We start from the raw sequence: 15,505 nt of genomic DNA, 5'->3' as shown, positions 1-15,505 counted from the left end.
AGTATGTTTTAATTTTAACAATGTTTTCATCACCGTCCTTGTATGCTGTATTTTTTATATTTTTTTTGTATCATAGACACAATGTCTCCCAGCTAAGATTTTGTATCATAGATGGTGTTCGCCAACAAAGGAGAGGAGGGGATAGAGAAAAACTCCTTAAACGATTAGAGCTGAGATGGATCTTTGAGCTACAGACACTTGAACCAAAGGGCCTCAACAGGGACTTTAGGATAGGCTCACTCTATTAAGCCAGATAGTACTATGTTTTTTTCCTTACTAGTTGTGTAATTTATACCTGATATATGTTTTTATGAAGGTATGATGCCCAGCCTAATAGGTTGTGATTGTTTTTATCTTTTCACAGATGGAATGCATTGGTTGAGGAATCTGGTGGCATATTCTGTGATGTGGGTCCTTTACATCAGCGAGTTATACAGCAATATAGTGTCGGTCCATTGCCAAGGTATATGAGACTCGCAGGATGGCTGGGGCTCCGGTGGTATCTAGCTGTATTTGGCCATTTGAGCCACTATAGTGTCCCTTGTCCTTATCTGGCATAGGATGATTTAGTTCATTTCCACCTACATTGCTGCTAATAGTTGAATAGGGTTGATATATGTGAGATGGTGTGAGGTAACATGAGCACCCTATTTGACCATCGAGGTCGTTTGACATAGATGGATTGGGGACACTTCTCACTTATGTGGGTGGTGTCACCGGCCATCGGTTTGAATGGTACCCATCAGAGAGGAGAGTGCGGTTTTTCCTTCACCAGGGAGTTGTCGCACCACTACCTGATGGGTTATGATATATGGTTGGGGGATATCTCCTTTAAATTTGAGGAGAGGATATATATACCCCCCTTTAAACGAAGTGTGAGTGGAGGAGCCCCAACCAATAGTTGTAATATATGGCCCGAAATGGCGCAGGTGTAAGTGGGATTATATTCCCTATAACGCCGATAGATGAAGGGTAACAAATGGAGACACTGTATCGTTTATAGCTATTTATTTTCATAAAGATTTAAGTAGTCATATCTCTTAGACCCGACCTTTATTGCGAATCCAGTACCTGGAAGAAATGGACGCTCTGTCATAGAAATAGAATATGATTGCTGATACAATTGCAGAGTGAGCGGCAAGCAGAGCATGCACAGGGAGGATATGGTTAGTTTTCCTGAATACGAGCGGCTTCAGTTGGGAGAACTGCGCAGGCGCACAGTAGTCATAGGGATGTAATACATAAATGCACCCGAAGACTCAGAAGAGATGTACTGCGCAGGCGCATGGATACCATGGAGACGTGGGATACATACACGTCCGGCACGCATGCGCACTGAATCATGATGGACGCTGGATCTAGCGTGTGCATTGCACGGTTATGGAGGCGATCGAGACCACTAGAGGGGATTTATGCCTACCAGATTCTTCAACTAATGTAAGCATTTTCACATAATGTTTATAATGTATATGATTTTATGATAAATTCATCTTATGCTGTGTTACAATGAAGGGGGAGGAGTTTAATTGCATTATGGGATTGGATCCTAAGGGTTTAAATACTGCACCTTATTCACTTTGTATATTGCTTGAGAAAGACCACACTGGTCGAAACGTCGTTTAGAATTGGTGAATAAACACAGAATTGCTGAAGAAAAAAGAGTGCCGCGGTATTTCTTAGATACTACATTAGCTGTGACGGGGTACTTACGGACTGTTACCTGACACCGCGGGCATCACCACTACTTAATCCCACTGTTGTGCTGTTTTGGTACTGTCAGTGATGTACTCTCCTTGTCAACAATATGGTAGACAGTGACTTCCTCATAGCAATTTTGACCACCTGCCAAATGGACCTACACATATGGATGCACTCCTCACCTGTTTAGAATGTCATCCATTTGTGCAGGTCATGTTAGTATTTTAACAATGCTAGATGCAAATATTATTCTAGCATTGTGTGGACAAGAGAAAAAAAAGAAAACCATGTGATTGGAGCATGTGATCTGACGTCACCACAGGTCCTAGCCGGTAGTTCATCATTAAATAAGTAAAGAAGAGACCGGGAACTACGCGAACAAGAGGAGAAGGTTTGTTTTTTTGGGGGTTTTTTTAACCCTCAATTGACCTTCTACTAAGCATTCTGTTTTCAGAATGCTATTATTTTCCCTTATAACCATGTTATAAGGGAAAATAATATAGTGAATAGACTGTCACGTAGCAACCATGCGTGAAAATCGCACCGCATCCGCACTTGCTTGTGGATACTTGCGATTTTCATGCAACCCCATTCAAATCTATGGGGCCTGCGTTGCGTGAAAAACGCAGAATATAGAGCATGCTGCGATTTTCACGCAACGCACAAGTGATGCGTGAAAATCACCGCTCATCTGAACAGCCCCATTGAAATGAATGGGTCGGGATTCAGTGCGGGTGCAATACGTTCACCTACCGCATTGCACCCGCGCGGAATACTCGCCCGTGTGAACGCAGCCTTATTGCTCGGGTTTTCCCATTGACTTCCATTGTGTTCGGGTGTATGGTAGAGCACCCGAGCATCCCGAGGTGTTCTACTTGAGCACCCGAGCACTTTGGTGCTTGACCAACGCTAGTCAGGAGGGGAGACAGGTCCTCTTTATGTAGATTATTGATCCAAATGATAATACACAACCAGTGGGCTATATATTCTGGAGTATTATATTATTATCTAAAGTGAATAGCAATAAAAAAATAAAAAAAACATGAAGATTTAATACAAGTGATTTCCCTGTGATTCAGAAGGACTGCATAGTGAAAAGAAAATGGCATGTATATAATGAGGTCTCACAAGTCACCATCAAGGTTTTTGATCTCTGACATTAAATCATAATTGAATTGACTTTTCAACCTCTCGTTCCAATGGACAGCTTTGATCCATGGCAAATTCTGGCTCCTGGCTCACTTCCCTTCTACAGTATCAGGACATTCTAATTCTATCTAAACTAGTAAGCATTTTGCAGATCTCTAATGTGTTTTATGTGCACAGCTTTAAATTGAAGACTGGTTCTAAAACACTTTACCCTTTTCACTGTGCTAAGAGCGGGGGATTTGATCATTTAAGTACACATTCCTATTTCATTGTGGCGGACTGATAGTAATATATTAGCCAATGTCTTCTATTAATCTTTTCTACAATAGGTATTTGATTTTGAGAAAGGTATCAATCACTGTAAAATTGTACTCAGGTACTTGAAGGCATATGTGATCTTTTGTTTTCTGATTTAAGGAAAAGAGCCAGATGATTTTGTCTCTATGACCTTACAAAGGCGACAAAGAGGGCATGCTCATACATAAACCATGTTCTTATTACCAGAGCTACTGAAGGCAAAAGTATCCATCAAATTGTTATTGGTAAAATGACATTTGCCTGCTCATCGTCACATACACGGACAAGCAACTAAGCAGTTTTATGTCTGGTAAATAACACTTTGTCATGTAGTTATATTTAATAACAATATTACTTTAATTTAAAACATCCAAACCTGCAAAAAATGATGCTCAAGCAATCTATAAGCCTACAAAATAGGGTTCAGTTCGTCACCATTTTCAAGATATTGGTTTGCTGTCAGTGAATCAGAACACTCTCATTTAGGGCTCATGCACACAAACGTATCTTCTTTCCGTTCCATTTTTTTTTTTTACGGACGACATGCAGAACCATTCATTTTAATGGGTCTGCAAAAAAAAACGGAAGTCACTCCGTGTGCATTCCGTTTCCGTATGTCCGTTCCACAACGGGATAGAACATGTCCTATTATTGTCTGCATTACGGACAAGGATAGTACTGTTCTATGAAGGGCCAGGTGTTCTGTTCTGCAAAATATGGAATGCTCACGGACATCATCCGTATTTTTTGCGGATCTGTTTTTTGCAGACCGCAAAATGCATATGGTCATGTGCATGAGCTCTTAGGGGCTGCAAACCCATACACACCCAGTTCTGCTCTCAGCTGATAAGTGGATGCAACTGGATCTAGTCTAGACAATGACTGATACATTGCAGCAAACTATCAGAGCTATTGTGTAGCTGCTGCTGGTAGGACATTGCCTAGACTGGATCTACACCTCAGCAAAGATCAGGACTAGCTATGAGTTTGCAGCCTCTTAATGGAAAGAGTGTCCCCATTCACTCACAGTCTAAGGCCTCATGCACACTGCCGCTGCTCAGCCGATCCGTGCATTGGGGACCGCAAATTGCAGTCCCCAATGCACGGGAAACATCTGTGTGGATTCCGCAGACGGATCCAGACCCATTCAACTTGAATGGGTCCGTAATCCGTCCACAACGCAAAAAATAGAAAATGTTAAGTTTTTTTGCGGTGCGGAGGCATGGAGAGAAACCCCAAGGAAGCACTCCGTAGTGTTTCTGTGGGGTTCTGTGCCTCTGTTCCGCACTGCACCTTCCGGATTGCGGACCCATTCAAGTGAATGGGTCCGCATCTGTGATGAGGTAAGCACACAGCCTGTGTGCTTACCGATGAGGTAAGCACACAGCATATTTTGGACTTCCTGTCTGCGGGCCGCAATGGGGACACGGCAGGGCAACAGCCATGTGAATGAGCCCTAACAGGTCAAATTGAATGAGAGCTGATCAATAAGCCTAATTTAGTAATGTGTCTAATTTACTGCGCCATTTGGATCTATATTTTTTTCCAACATGCTCAACAATGGGGCAAGGCTTAGTGGAAAGGGAAGGAGCTTCATTGGAATGGGTGTGGGGCCTAAGATGCGCCATTTTGCATTAAAATTGGCATAAGGCATAACGTTAGACAAAAGTGTTTATTCCTGCACCACATTTATCCTGCAGCCTGAACCAGTGTGATACATCAGATGCAGGTCTAGACAGCCTGGCTAAGCTTACTCCATCTTTAGAATTAGTACATCTGGGTCAATGGGGGAGATTTATCAAACTGGTGTAAAGTAGAACTGGCTTAGTTGCCCATAGCAACCAATCAGATTCAACCTTTCATTTTCCGAAGGAGATGTGAAAAAAGAAAGGTACAATCCAATTGGTTGCTATCGGCAACTAAGCCAGTTCTACTTTACACCAGTTTGATTAATCTCCACCAATGTGTTTATAACAGATCGATATTCATCCTGCCCAAGGATCGAGCAGTCTAATAGAAAAAAATTATAAAAAGAGTTAAAAAAAAAAAAGGGATATGTTTCCTTATCTGGTTTTAATTAGTAAAAAAATGTATAAAGATGATACATTACTTTTAAGCCGTATTTGCATAACACTTGAAAATGCCTTTTAGGTGGAAAATCCATCCTCTATTCAAAAGCATATACAGTATAAACAGTTTTCAACATATTCCAGACAAATAGTAACATAACAAACACTTTTTATCCCGTACTGACATTCACCATACATGTAAGGCCTCATGCACACGACTGTGCAGTTTTTTGTAGTCCGCAAAAAACGGAAGCAGCCCGTGTGCCTTCCGCAATTTGCGGAACGGAACGGGGGCCCATTGTAGACATGCCTATTCTTGTCCGCAAAACGGACAAGAATAGGACATGTTATTTTTTTTTTTTGCAGGGCCACGGAATAAAGCAACGGATGCGGACAGCACACGGAGTCCGCAAAAACTGCGGCTCGGATGCGGACCCGAATATTGGTCGTGTGCATGAGGCCTAAGGTGTATGTTGTATCTTTCAACTCTAATCATGGAGTCTTATCCCTTCAGAAGTCATAGTCAATTGTGGCCACCTGAGTGGTTATTTACTGGGAACACTGATGACCGAAGGACTCCCCGTGATGAGACTGTGGGAGCCCTTCAGATGCTGTGGCAGCTCGGGGTCTTCTGAAGGCAATGAGGCCTGCCATAGAAAAGTTCTTATCACGTGTTTGCGGCTTTTTAAATGAGACTTTTTAAGAAAAAAGTACAACTCTGCCCTTGCCACTTTTTAGTAAGGGGACATGGCAAGGCCAGGAAGGGAGCATTGCCAGCCACTGCAACATATTTATTTTCAGTTACACCAGCTTTCTGGTGCAAGTGAAGCCAGAAATCTACAGCAGCTCTGAGCTGCCGTAAATTTCTGTTTAGGCGCATGGACTGACAGCGGATTCCACTAATTTATGATGAGGCCTGCACCTCGCAACCTCCATCAGTGCAGGGGATATCAAGACCAGACCGACGCAGAAACTGTTGGTCTTGACAAATCTCTCTCTATAGATTAAAAAAAAAGTGAGAACAGCAGATGTGTCAAAGTAAAGCTCCAGTCAAAATTCATTCTTCAGAAAAAGTCAGGGACTAGCAAAAGACTAAAGCTATTTTATTAATTTTTCACTTAAATTGAATGTTAGGACTGTATTGAGTTTGACATTTAATTTATGTGAAAAATAATAAAATCGCTTTAGTCCACTATTTGCTCTGCTGGTCTAAGCATTACTTCACATCTACATTGGAGCCTCCGGGGTGTCTGTTGCAGATTCCACCAAGGTCGGGACAAAGTATTTTGGTGCCCTAGGCAGAGTAGAAGAATTGCGCAGATAGGGACTGTTACAGAATTTGCATGAGGGCACAGGAGATTAGTAGTGTTGATCGAGCACCATAGTGCTCGGGGGCTCAGGCACTCGAGTATAATGGAAGTCAATGGGAGAACCCGAGCATTAAACCAGGGGAGGGTGCCTGGTTCATAGGAAAAGGTCAGAAATTTATGGAAACAACACCAAAATGGTTCGGGAACAGCATGGGGAGGATGTCTGGATGAATCTTGGACTCCCAGGTCGCTGCTGGGAACGATGTTGTCCGAGTAGTAGATAAAATCGATTTTAGAGGAAAAATTGTTAGGAAACATTCTTTCCTGTATATTTACTTGTATATAAAGTGCAAGTGCTGCCAAAAATTACAAGGAATATGCACTCCGATACAACCTGTATATCACATAAAGGAGGGCCTCATTCACATTGTGGTACAATTGTTCAGGTAGTGGGACTCCTACACTCATAAAGCCAAGAAAGGCCTCCAAAAATTACAAGGAACCAACACTCAAATACACCCTTTGTTACACATAAAGTAGGGCATCATACACAGCCTTGAAAAATTATGATTGATGGCCTGCTGGTGACCCTCAAAAACATTTGGAGAAAGCGCCTGCTGATCTGACCATCTAAAACATTATGGGTGGAGGCAGTGGCGTAGCTAGAAATGACTGGGCTCCACAGCAAATTTTTGAATGGGGCCCCCCTCCCCCAGTAATTTTTTCGCAACCGCTTCCTTTCATGCCGCCCCCATTCCTGTGGCTAGTAAAGATCACTCTCTCAAACCAGGCCCGGCAGCTGTTCCATCCATTTTCTACACTGTCTATACTGCCACTGTATATAATTTCATTGTGTAATACTGTTGAGGGGGCCCTGACAAAATCTTTTAGTCCTCCTCCTCCTCCTGGATGGGCCCCTTCTTGGTCAGATCCCCAAAGCAGCCGCCTCCCCTGCTTCCACTATAGCTATGCCCCTGGGCGAGGGCCTGCTGCCGCTTTGCTGACTCTAGATAATCTGGGGCCTATCGCACGTCCCTGTGACGGCGATGATCTATTCGGATGTCTGTCCTATCAACTTTCGATGTTATTTTCAGCGCCAACCATGGTGACCATGGGTAAGGGGGAATCAGTGTTATATTCCGGAGAGGGAGGCTGAGAAACGACTACGGCTACCACATCCAAGCAAGGCAGCATGCGCACAAACTACCTATTAGGTATAATTAGGTGAGGGCCTGCAGGTGAGCTGACCGTGTAAAATATTGTAGGTGAGGGCCTGCAGGTGATCTGACCCTCTAAAAAGTTATATGCTAGGGCCTGCTGCTGAGCTGACCCTCTAAAACATTATGCTTGAGGGCCTGCTGCTGAGCTGACCATTTAAAAAATTATGGGAGAGTGCCTGCTGCTTAGCTGACCATTGAAAAAATTTACAGTGTTCAAAGCAGGCCGGGTCGCCTGAATACTTCAGCTAGGAATAATGGAATAGGACTCCGGTTCTATTTTGTTGGTTTTCGGAACTGGGGCCATGATTAAGAGGGACGGCTGGGGGCATCCGTATTGCGCAGCTAGAGGTGAAACTCTTGGACCTGCGCAAGACGAACCAAAGCGAAAGCATTTGCCAAGAATCTTTTTATTAATCAAAAACGAAAGTCGGAGGTTCGAAGACGATCAGATACCGTCGTAGTTCCGACCATATAGCACCCGATAACGCGTTCCGGCCAGCCAATCACTGTAATGCCAGTAGCCAACATGGCTACTGGCATTACAGTGAGGGCAGTACTCACCTGCACGTTTATTGGCTGCGTAGCAGAGACACGTGGCTGCAGCAGAGACACGTGGCTGCAGCAGGCAGCAGAGACACGTGGCTGCAGCAGGCAATCACTGGCTTTAAGCAGTGCACCGCTGAGGCCAGTGATTGTCATATCTTTGGCTTTCTGAGAAAGATAAACACCGATAAATATACCTCAAGGACACTGCATACACAGATTTATATGAAAATTGATCAATATAAAAGTATAAGCCAAAATATGGCACTGCAAAACATAAATTACAGTATACAGACCAAAAAGTGTGTGCCTCCTAAACACCCCAAAACGCGTCAGCTTCCTCAGGGAAAATTAGAAAGATATTAAAATTAACTTTCATTCGAAACGGAAAAGAAAGCTAAGCCAACAGAAGTAAGATGTGCTAAATTGCATATATTTTTCTCAGAAACCCAAAGCAGTGTTGCTTGGCCTACAATATTCCTCACACATGCTAGGCCTCTCAGCCTAGCTAAACCATTTTTTCTGCTCTGCTCTGATAAAGGATAATAATCTGGAAAAAGCTGTGTGCAGATGAGATACTGGCTTAGCTATTATTAAAGTTGTGCTTTAAGGCGTGTTTAAAAGGCCTAGGGATTGTTGTGGTTTCAATGACCTGTGCACTATGCTATAAACATCCAATCATAAAATAAAAAGTTCAGTAATATGCACCATATATACAGAAATAGTTCTAATGGATTATGGTTGAATTTGCAAATACACTGGTAAAAAATATTGACTTAATTAGGTAAAGTGGAGAGTGGATACAGTATAAACACAGTCTCACTATAACAGACAGGGGGAGAATTACTGAGCACCCACACCAGTTTTGTGGCCTAGAAAAGTCACAAATTCACACAAGCTCTGGTTTGCTCCAAAATTTGCCACTTTTTACCCATTCAAAACAACCGAGGCATGGAAAGAAGAGACGGGCCGTGACAGATTTAACAACATGTGCACCAGAAAACTGCAAGACATTACACCTGAGATCTACTCCAATTGGGGCACTTGCCTCCAGGTTTATACCGCAAATTACAGCAGATTACTGGAGGTCCCAGCAAGACACTCTGATACATTGGGCCAGATTTATCATTAGCTCAGGTCAGAATAATGGAGTGAAAAAGTCCCAAAAAAAGTCCCAAACGCTAAAACTGCGCACAAATTTGCGACTTTTTTCTGCTCTGCACTATGCTCGCCAGTTTTCTGAAAGTGGGCGTGTTTTCTTATGTAAATTAATCTTTAGACAGATTTACTATTAGGACTATTTAAAAAGTCGCAATTTCACTCCAGTGAGGACCATGCTTATCTTATGAGACTTTTTAATAGAACATGCGACTTTTTCATAAAAACGTGCGACTTTTTCGTAAAGATGTGCGACTTTTGTAAAGCTGCTTACTGACGGATAAACTGCTACCGTCAAACCACATTTATTACAGTCTTAAAGGGCCGATCATAAATCTGACTTGGCTAAAACTGACTTTAGCCATATGTGAAAGTGGAGTGAGCTGTCAGAGTCATGATAAATCTGGCCCAGTAAGTTTATTCACAGCTACAGCTTACCTTTCTTTCTTTACCTATCAATTCTTTTATTATTATTAAAGTGTTTCTCCGAGACAGGGAACTCCTTTTAATATTGCCACTAAGGTTAAATGGATTAAAAAAAATATATAACCTGTCACTGGCATTTCAACTACAGCTGAATTAATTTATTGAAATTTATTTTGTCTCCAATTTGCCAAATTAAAAAAAAATTAAATTTGTGTCCAAAGCAATTCAAAAAAATCAAAGCTGCTCCAATTGCCCTGAAAATTGGTATATAACACCCTCTAGTCTCAGAGGATGCTTTTTTATGAAAAGATGTTTTTGCTTTTTAACTTGTCCCTCCCTGAGCTCATGAACACAGTGGGAGCAATAGCAAAAAATTGTCAGAGTGATACTGACATACATAGCTATGAGTAAATGCATCTTTGACAATGTTAACAGACAGCATGTTTAAACACACACTGCACCATTGCTTTTTCATGTAACAAAGCTTTCAAGAATTGTCCCTGATTGGGGGCAGATAGTGTTTTAAAACATACAGTGTTATGGGAATGATGCCTCAATGGAGCTGATCCCTGCCCTTGTTTATTATACACATGTTAATGTCAGAAGACAGAGTGGCTTGTTCTGCACAAGCATCCCAAAATTATGCCTTACTGAGGGCAGAATGTTTACCTGTATTATACATACACAAGTATTAAATGTCAGACGAAGGAGTGGCTTGTTCTGAACAAGCCTGGAAATTTTCGATAGGGCAATTCCTTAGTACTTGCAAGAATTTTTCAGTTTTTGCAGGAATCTGTAATGCAGAACTGGTTGTCAGAAGCTGAGCTCACAGTAGCCTGCCAGAAAATACACCTGATAATGACCAGTTCTCACTCCCTCTCCTTGATTACAGCCCATAATATACCCAAAATTCCTAAATATAGCTCCTATTCTCTTCCTATAATCATCTTATACTATCCCTCTCACCTATTCACTCCATATAATGTTTGTATAGTGTCCCCAGCTCAGTATATCAGTCACCAGAGGCAGAGCCACAGCACAGCTTTCTGCCAGGTTGCAAGTACAGTACAAAGCAGAATGATGTTCTGCTCATTCTGCCCAGGTACCCCTTGCCTGTTGCCCCCCAAATTCAATGATATAGGCTGTATGTCAGCCTCTGAGCCACTCACGCTGAGACCTCCCCTTCATTTTCTCTCAGTGTCATGTTATCTTCCTTCCTCTTTCGCCCTCCCATGGTTTTGTCTGCCAACATAGACAGTAAAATTGTCCTGCATACCATTTTATGCAATTCGTCCAAAATTTTGGACAAAATTTTGTGCAATTCATAATTAATCTGTTTCATTCAGAATCAATTCACTCATCCTTCAGATGTAATGCCAAGCTTTAGAAATTTGTGGTTCATATGCTTTATGATGCTTAGAATTATAAAAGCAATTTAGCAGTCAGTAAAAATTGTGATCTATTTATTGTTCCATTAGGGCATACCAATGTTTAGGCCCAGCAGTTGGATTGAGTTTAAATTTTGCTGCATCAATATGTTAGCACCTGATAATTGAGTGATAAAAATGTCTTTTTCACATTATGGAAGACAGGTCTTGCTAAAATAAAGTTACTTTGTGGTGTATGGAATATCTGATAATGCTAAAACTGAATACAATGGAAGTTATGGAGCTTATTACTTAATGCTCTTAATAGATTTGATATATTTTTCATTTTTTGTAAGTACAATATAAAATTAGTAAGTGAAATCGTTAAATGAGATTTATCTTTTAATAAAGTAGTATGTGAATTTGAACAGAGTAATCATAGGTCTATATTCAGAGTTAATTACCTAAATGTTTACATCACAGCAGATAATTAAATGAATTTAACAAACAGAAACTATACATGACATATTAAAATCCCAATTTGCTTTGTTGTGTTGCTTTTTTGTTTTCTTTACTGTCATAAAAATTTTGTCATACAGAAATCTAATCTATATGAAAAACTTTAGAAATTCATATCACTGGGGATACAGAGTGTCTGAGGCAGACTGACTGGGCAACAATTTAAGCACCTAAGAGTTTGCTCCAGCTCTGCTCAGGCTTTGGGAAAAGGACCTAAGTGTCTGTAGAAGATAGAACTATGAGCTTGCTTGAAAGATGGCAAAATAAGCTTTAAAACAAGACCAGAATTACAGCATTATCTCCTCTACATCTGGAGAAATAGCCTTTAGAAATTAGGTGGGAGTGACAGATGTTGAAAGTGAAAGACCCAATTATTATTCTTTTTATTATTATTTTTTTTCAATTTTGTAAAAACATATACACAAATCACAACAATACAACAGTTCAAAAGTCCATATTACAGATTAATAAATATTATAATTACTTTTTTATCCCAAATACCCACCTGCCACCCTTAGAGAGAGAGAGAGAGGGACGAAAAAAAAAAAAAAAAAAAGAACATAAACATCCGGGCCTATTATAACCATTTTTTCCATATTTCATCAATTTTTTCTGATTTTTTTGTATAGCTCTCAGTCACCCGTTCCACTTTAATCAGGTTGACAACTGCTTCTCGCCACTGTCCCACTGTGGGGGGATCTTCCTTTACCCATTTCCTAAGTATAAGGAGTCTAGCTTGAAATAGTACTTTACCCAAAACCAATCGTACCTCTTTATTTAACTTCAGATGTTCAGTTGCCCCTAATATACAGACTACTGGATCTTCAAAAACTTGAACATCCAAAAATACTAATACAATCTCTGCTATTTCTTTCCAGTATCTAAAAAGTCTGGGGCATCTCCAAAAACAGTGTATAAGATCTGCATTCTCTCCCCAACATTTCGGTTCATACCGAACTTTAGGATTTTTGGACCCTGAACCCAAACTTTTCAGTTTGGTGTTCGGCGATTTAATGGCGCTTTTTGAAAAGCGTTTAAGGCGTGTGCACACATACTTCTCAACCTTGTCGCACGTCCCTGTGACGGCCTTGATCCAATTAGATATCTTCCTTATCAACTTTCAATGTTCTTTTATGCGCCTACTATGGTGATCACGGGTGATGGGAAATCAGGGTTCCATGCCGGAGAGGGAGCCTGAGAAAGGGATACTACATCCAAGGGAGGTCAATGGATGAAATTAAATGTGATTGAGCGGAAATGTGGGACAAATTATTAAAGCGGAATCTTAGCCGCGGCAATTACCCACTCCCGACTCGGGGAGGTAGTGTCGATAAATACCAATACAGGACTCTTAAGATGCCCTGTTATTGGAATAATTAATAAAAATTTACAGGTAATGTCACTGGGGTATTTTGGATTTGGAAATATTAGACAGGAGAGGGTTCCACGCCGGAGAGGTAGCGTGAGAAAGGGATACCACATCCAAGGGAGGTCAATGGCTGAAATGTGATCGAGCGGAAATGTGGGACAAATTATTGAAGCGGAAGGATCGAATGAAAGGAGGGGGCGCGCGTCAATTAAAGACGAATTTTAGAAATTTAAGTCCCTGTCATCTATGCAGAGCAGGGGTTTTTCATCCGCAAAAATGGGTTAATGTCACCCACCAATGGAACAGACGATTTTTAAACATTTCGGTCCCTGTCAACTATGCAGAGCAGGGGTTTATTCACAGCCAAAATGGTAAAATGTCACGCAAGAATGTAACAGACACTTTTGCACCCTGCTCCCTCTTTTGCTGTGCTGGTGCCTCTGTGCGACCACTGCCTCTTCCTCCGAACTAGACAGGTCGCTCGCATTACCTTGATTCCATGTGGGGTCGAGGACCTCATCATCTTCCACATCATCTTCCACCCACTCTTTACCCCTTCCCTCCTTGTTGGTCTGCAGACTGCAGAAAGCCGCAGCAGTTGGCACCTGTGTTTTGTCATCATCAGAGACATGCTGCAGTGGTCTTCCCATGTCCTCATCCTGAAACATGAGTGGTTGGGCATCAGTGCACTCAATCTCTTCCACTTCTGGTGCAGGGCTATGTGGATGGCCCACAGAAACCCTGCCAGCAGAGTCATCAAAAAGCATAAGAGACTGCTGCATGACTTGGGGCTCAGACTGCTTGGTTGATTTGCAAGGGGGTGAGGTGAAAGACTGATGGACAATGGCTGCAGGTGCCAACTTTGATATTTCAGCAGGGTGGGAGACAATGTGAAGGAACTGGAGGCACTGTCAGCCACCCAAATTACTATTGCATGTACTTGTTCTGGCCTCACCATTCGTAGAGCTGCATTCGGCCCTACCAAATAACACTGAAGGTTCTGTCGCTTACTCGCACCTGAGGAAGTTGTTTCACTTGTGCCTGTAACTGTCACAGATCGACCACGTCCTCTCCCTGCAACAGTAGCTCCACCAGCAGCACCATGACCGGGGCCACGTCCCTTATTTGACGCTCTCCTCATTCTTTGCATTCACCCACCAAATTAACAGATGGTTTATGTCAGGCGACAATGTAACCACCAATAGTCAACAATTAAAGGGAACCTGTCACTGTGATTTTGTGTATAAAGCTGAGGACATGGGTTGCTAGATGGCCGCTAGTACACCCGCAATACCCAGTCCCCATAGCTCTGTGTGCTTTTATTGTGTAAAAAAATTTCATACTGTACATACATGTACTGTACATTACATTTTAGTGGTCGGTGGTGATAGCAACACTCAATCCAGTTCAGGCACACTGGGCAAGCGTGTGACAGCCAGGGTGAAAAAAAGCGTTTAGACAGCTCACAGCCAGGGAGAAGGAGATGTCCCCTGAGAAAAGCTACCATCTAATCCTCTCTGTACTGATGCTATTGATTAGCATACAGGGTGCTAAACAGAGCTTGGGGGCACAGCGCTGCAATGGAGGAGCAGATCGTCAAATAAAATACAAAGATGACATCTCCTAATCATAAGCTACAGTCTGAAGTATTGATTTAATAAAGTGGTAAATGGTCCTTTTTAAGCTGCCAACCAATAAGATTCAACTGTTCATTTTTCACAGGTCCTTTGGAAAATTAAATGATCTTTCTGATTGGCTGCTAAAAGCAACTAAGCCAGTCTTTCTTTGCACCAGCTTTGATAAATATCCCCCTTTATTAGATGTAGTAAAGTGATAGCAAAACAAAAATGACTAGTTTTAATGTAAAACCTTGCATAAAGACCTAGCAATACAACCCTGGTAACATTATCATCAAGGAATTTCTAACAAAAAATAATAATAATCATAATAATAGTAATAATAATAACAATAATAATAATAATAAGGTAGATAGCATTACAACATTTAAAAAGGTGACATCTGAATTTTATTTCAGTAGAATAACCAACGTTTAGCATTGTTTTGCTGCAGAAGAGATAATACATGATGTTTGTTTAATGAATTCCACTTTTTCTCTCTCAAATTATTGCCATGAGATATTGTCTAGAGAGAAAAATCTCCATTTGAGCTACACAGGCGTATCAGTTCCAATTAATAATGGCAATAAAATAAGATAATGAAATGAAACCAATTACCGTATTTTTCGCTTTATAAGACGCACCTGATGATAAGACGCACCTAGAGGAGGAAAATAAGAAAAAAAAAAAATTGAACCAAAAGGTGTGCTTTTGGAGGGGTTTTGAACTAATGGTGGTCTGTGGATGACGCACTGTTATGGGGG

The sequence above is a fragment of the Bufo bufo genome, chromosome 2, assembly GCF_905171765.1.
Source record: "Bufo bufo chromosome 2, aBufBuf1.1, whole genome shotgun sequence".
Lineage (NCBI taxonomy): Eukaryota > Metazoa > Chordata > Amphibia > Anura > Bufonidae > Bufo > Bufo bufo.
Note: the sequence above shows the minus strand (reverse complement) of the source record.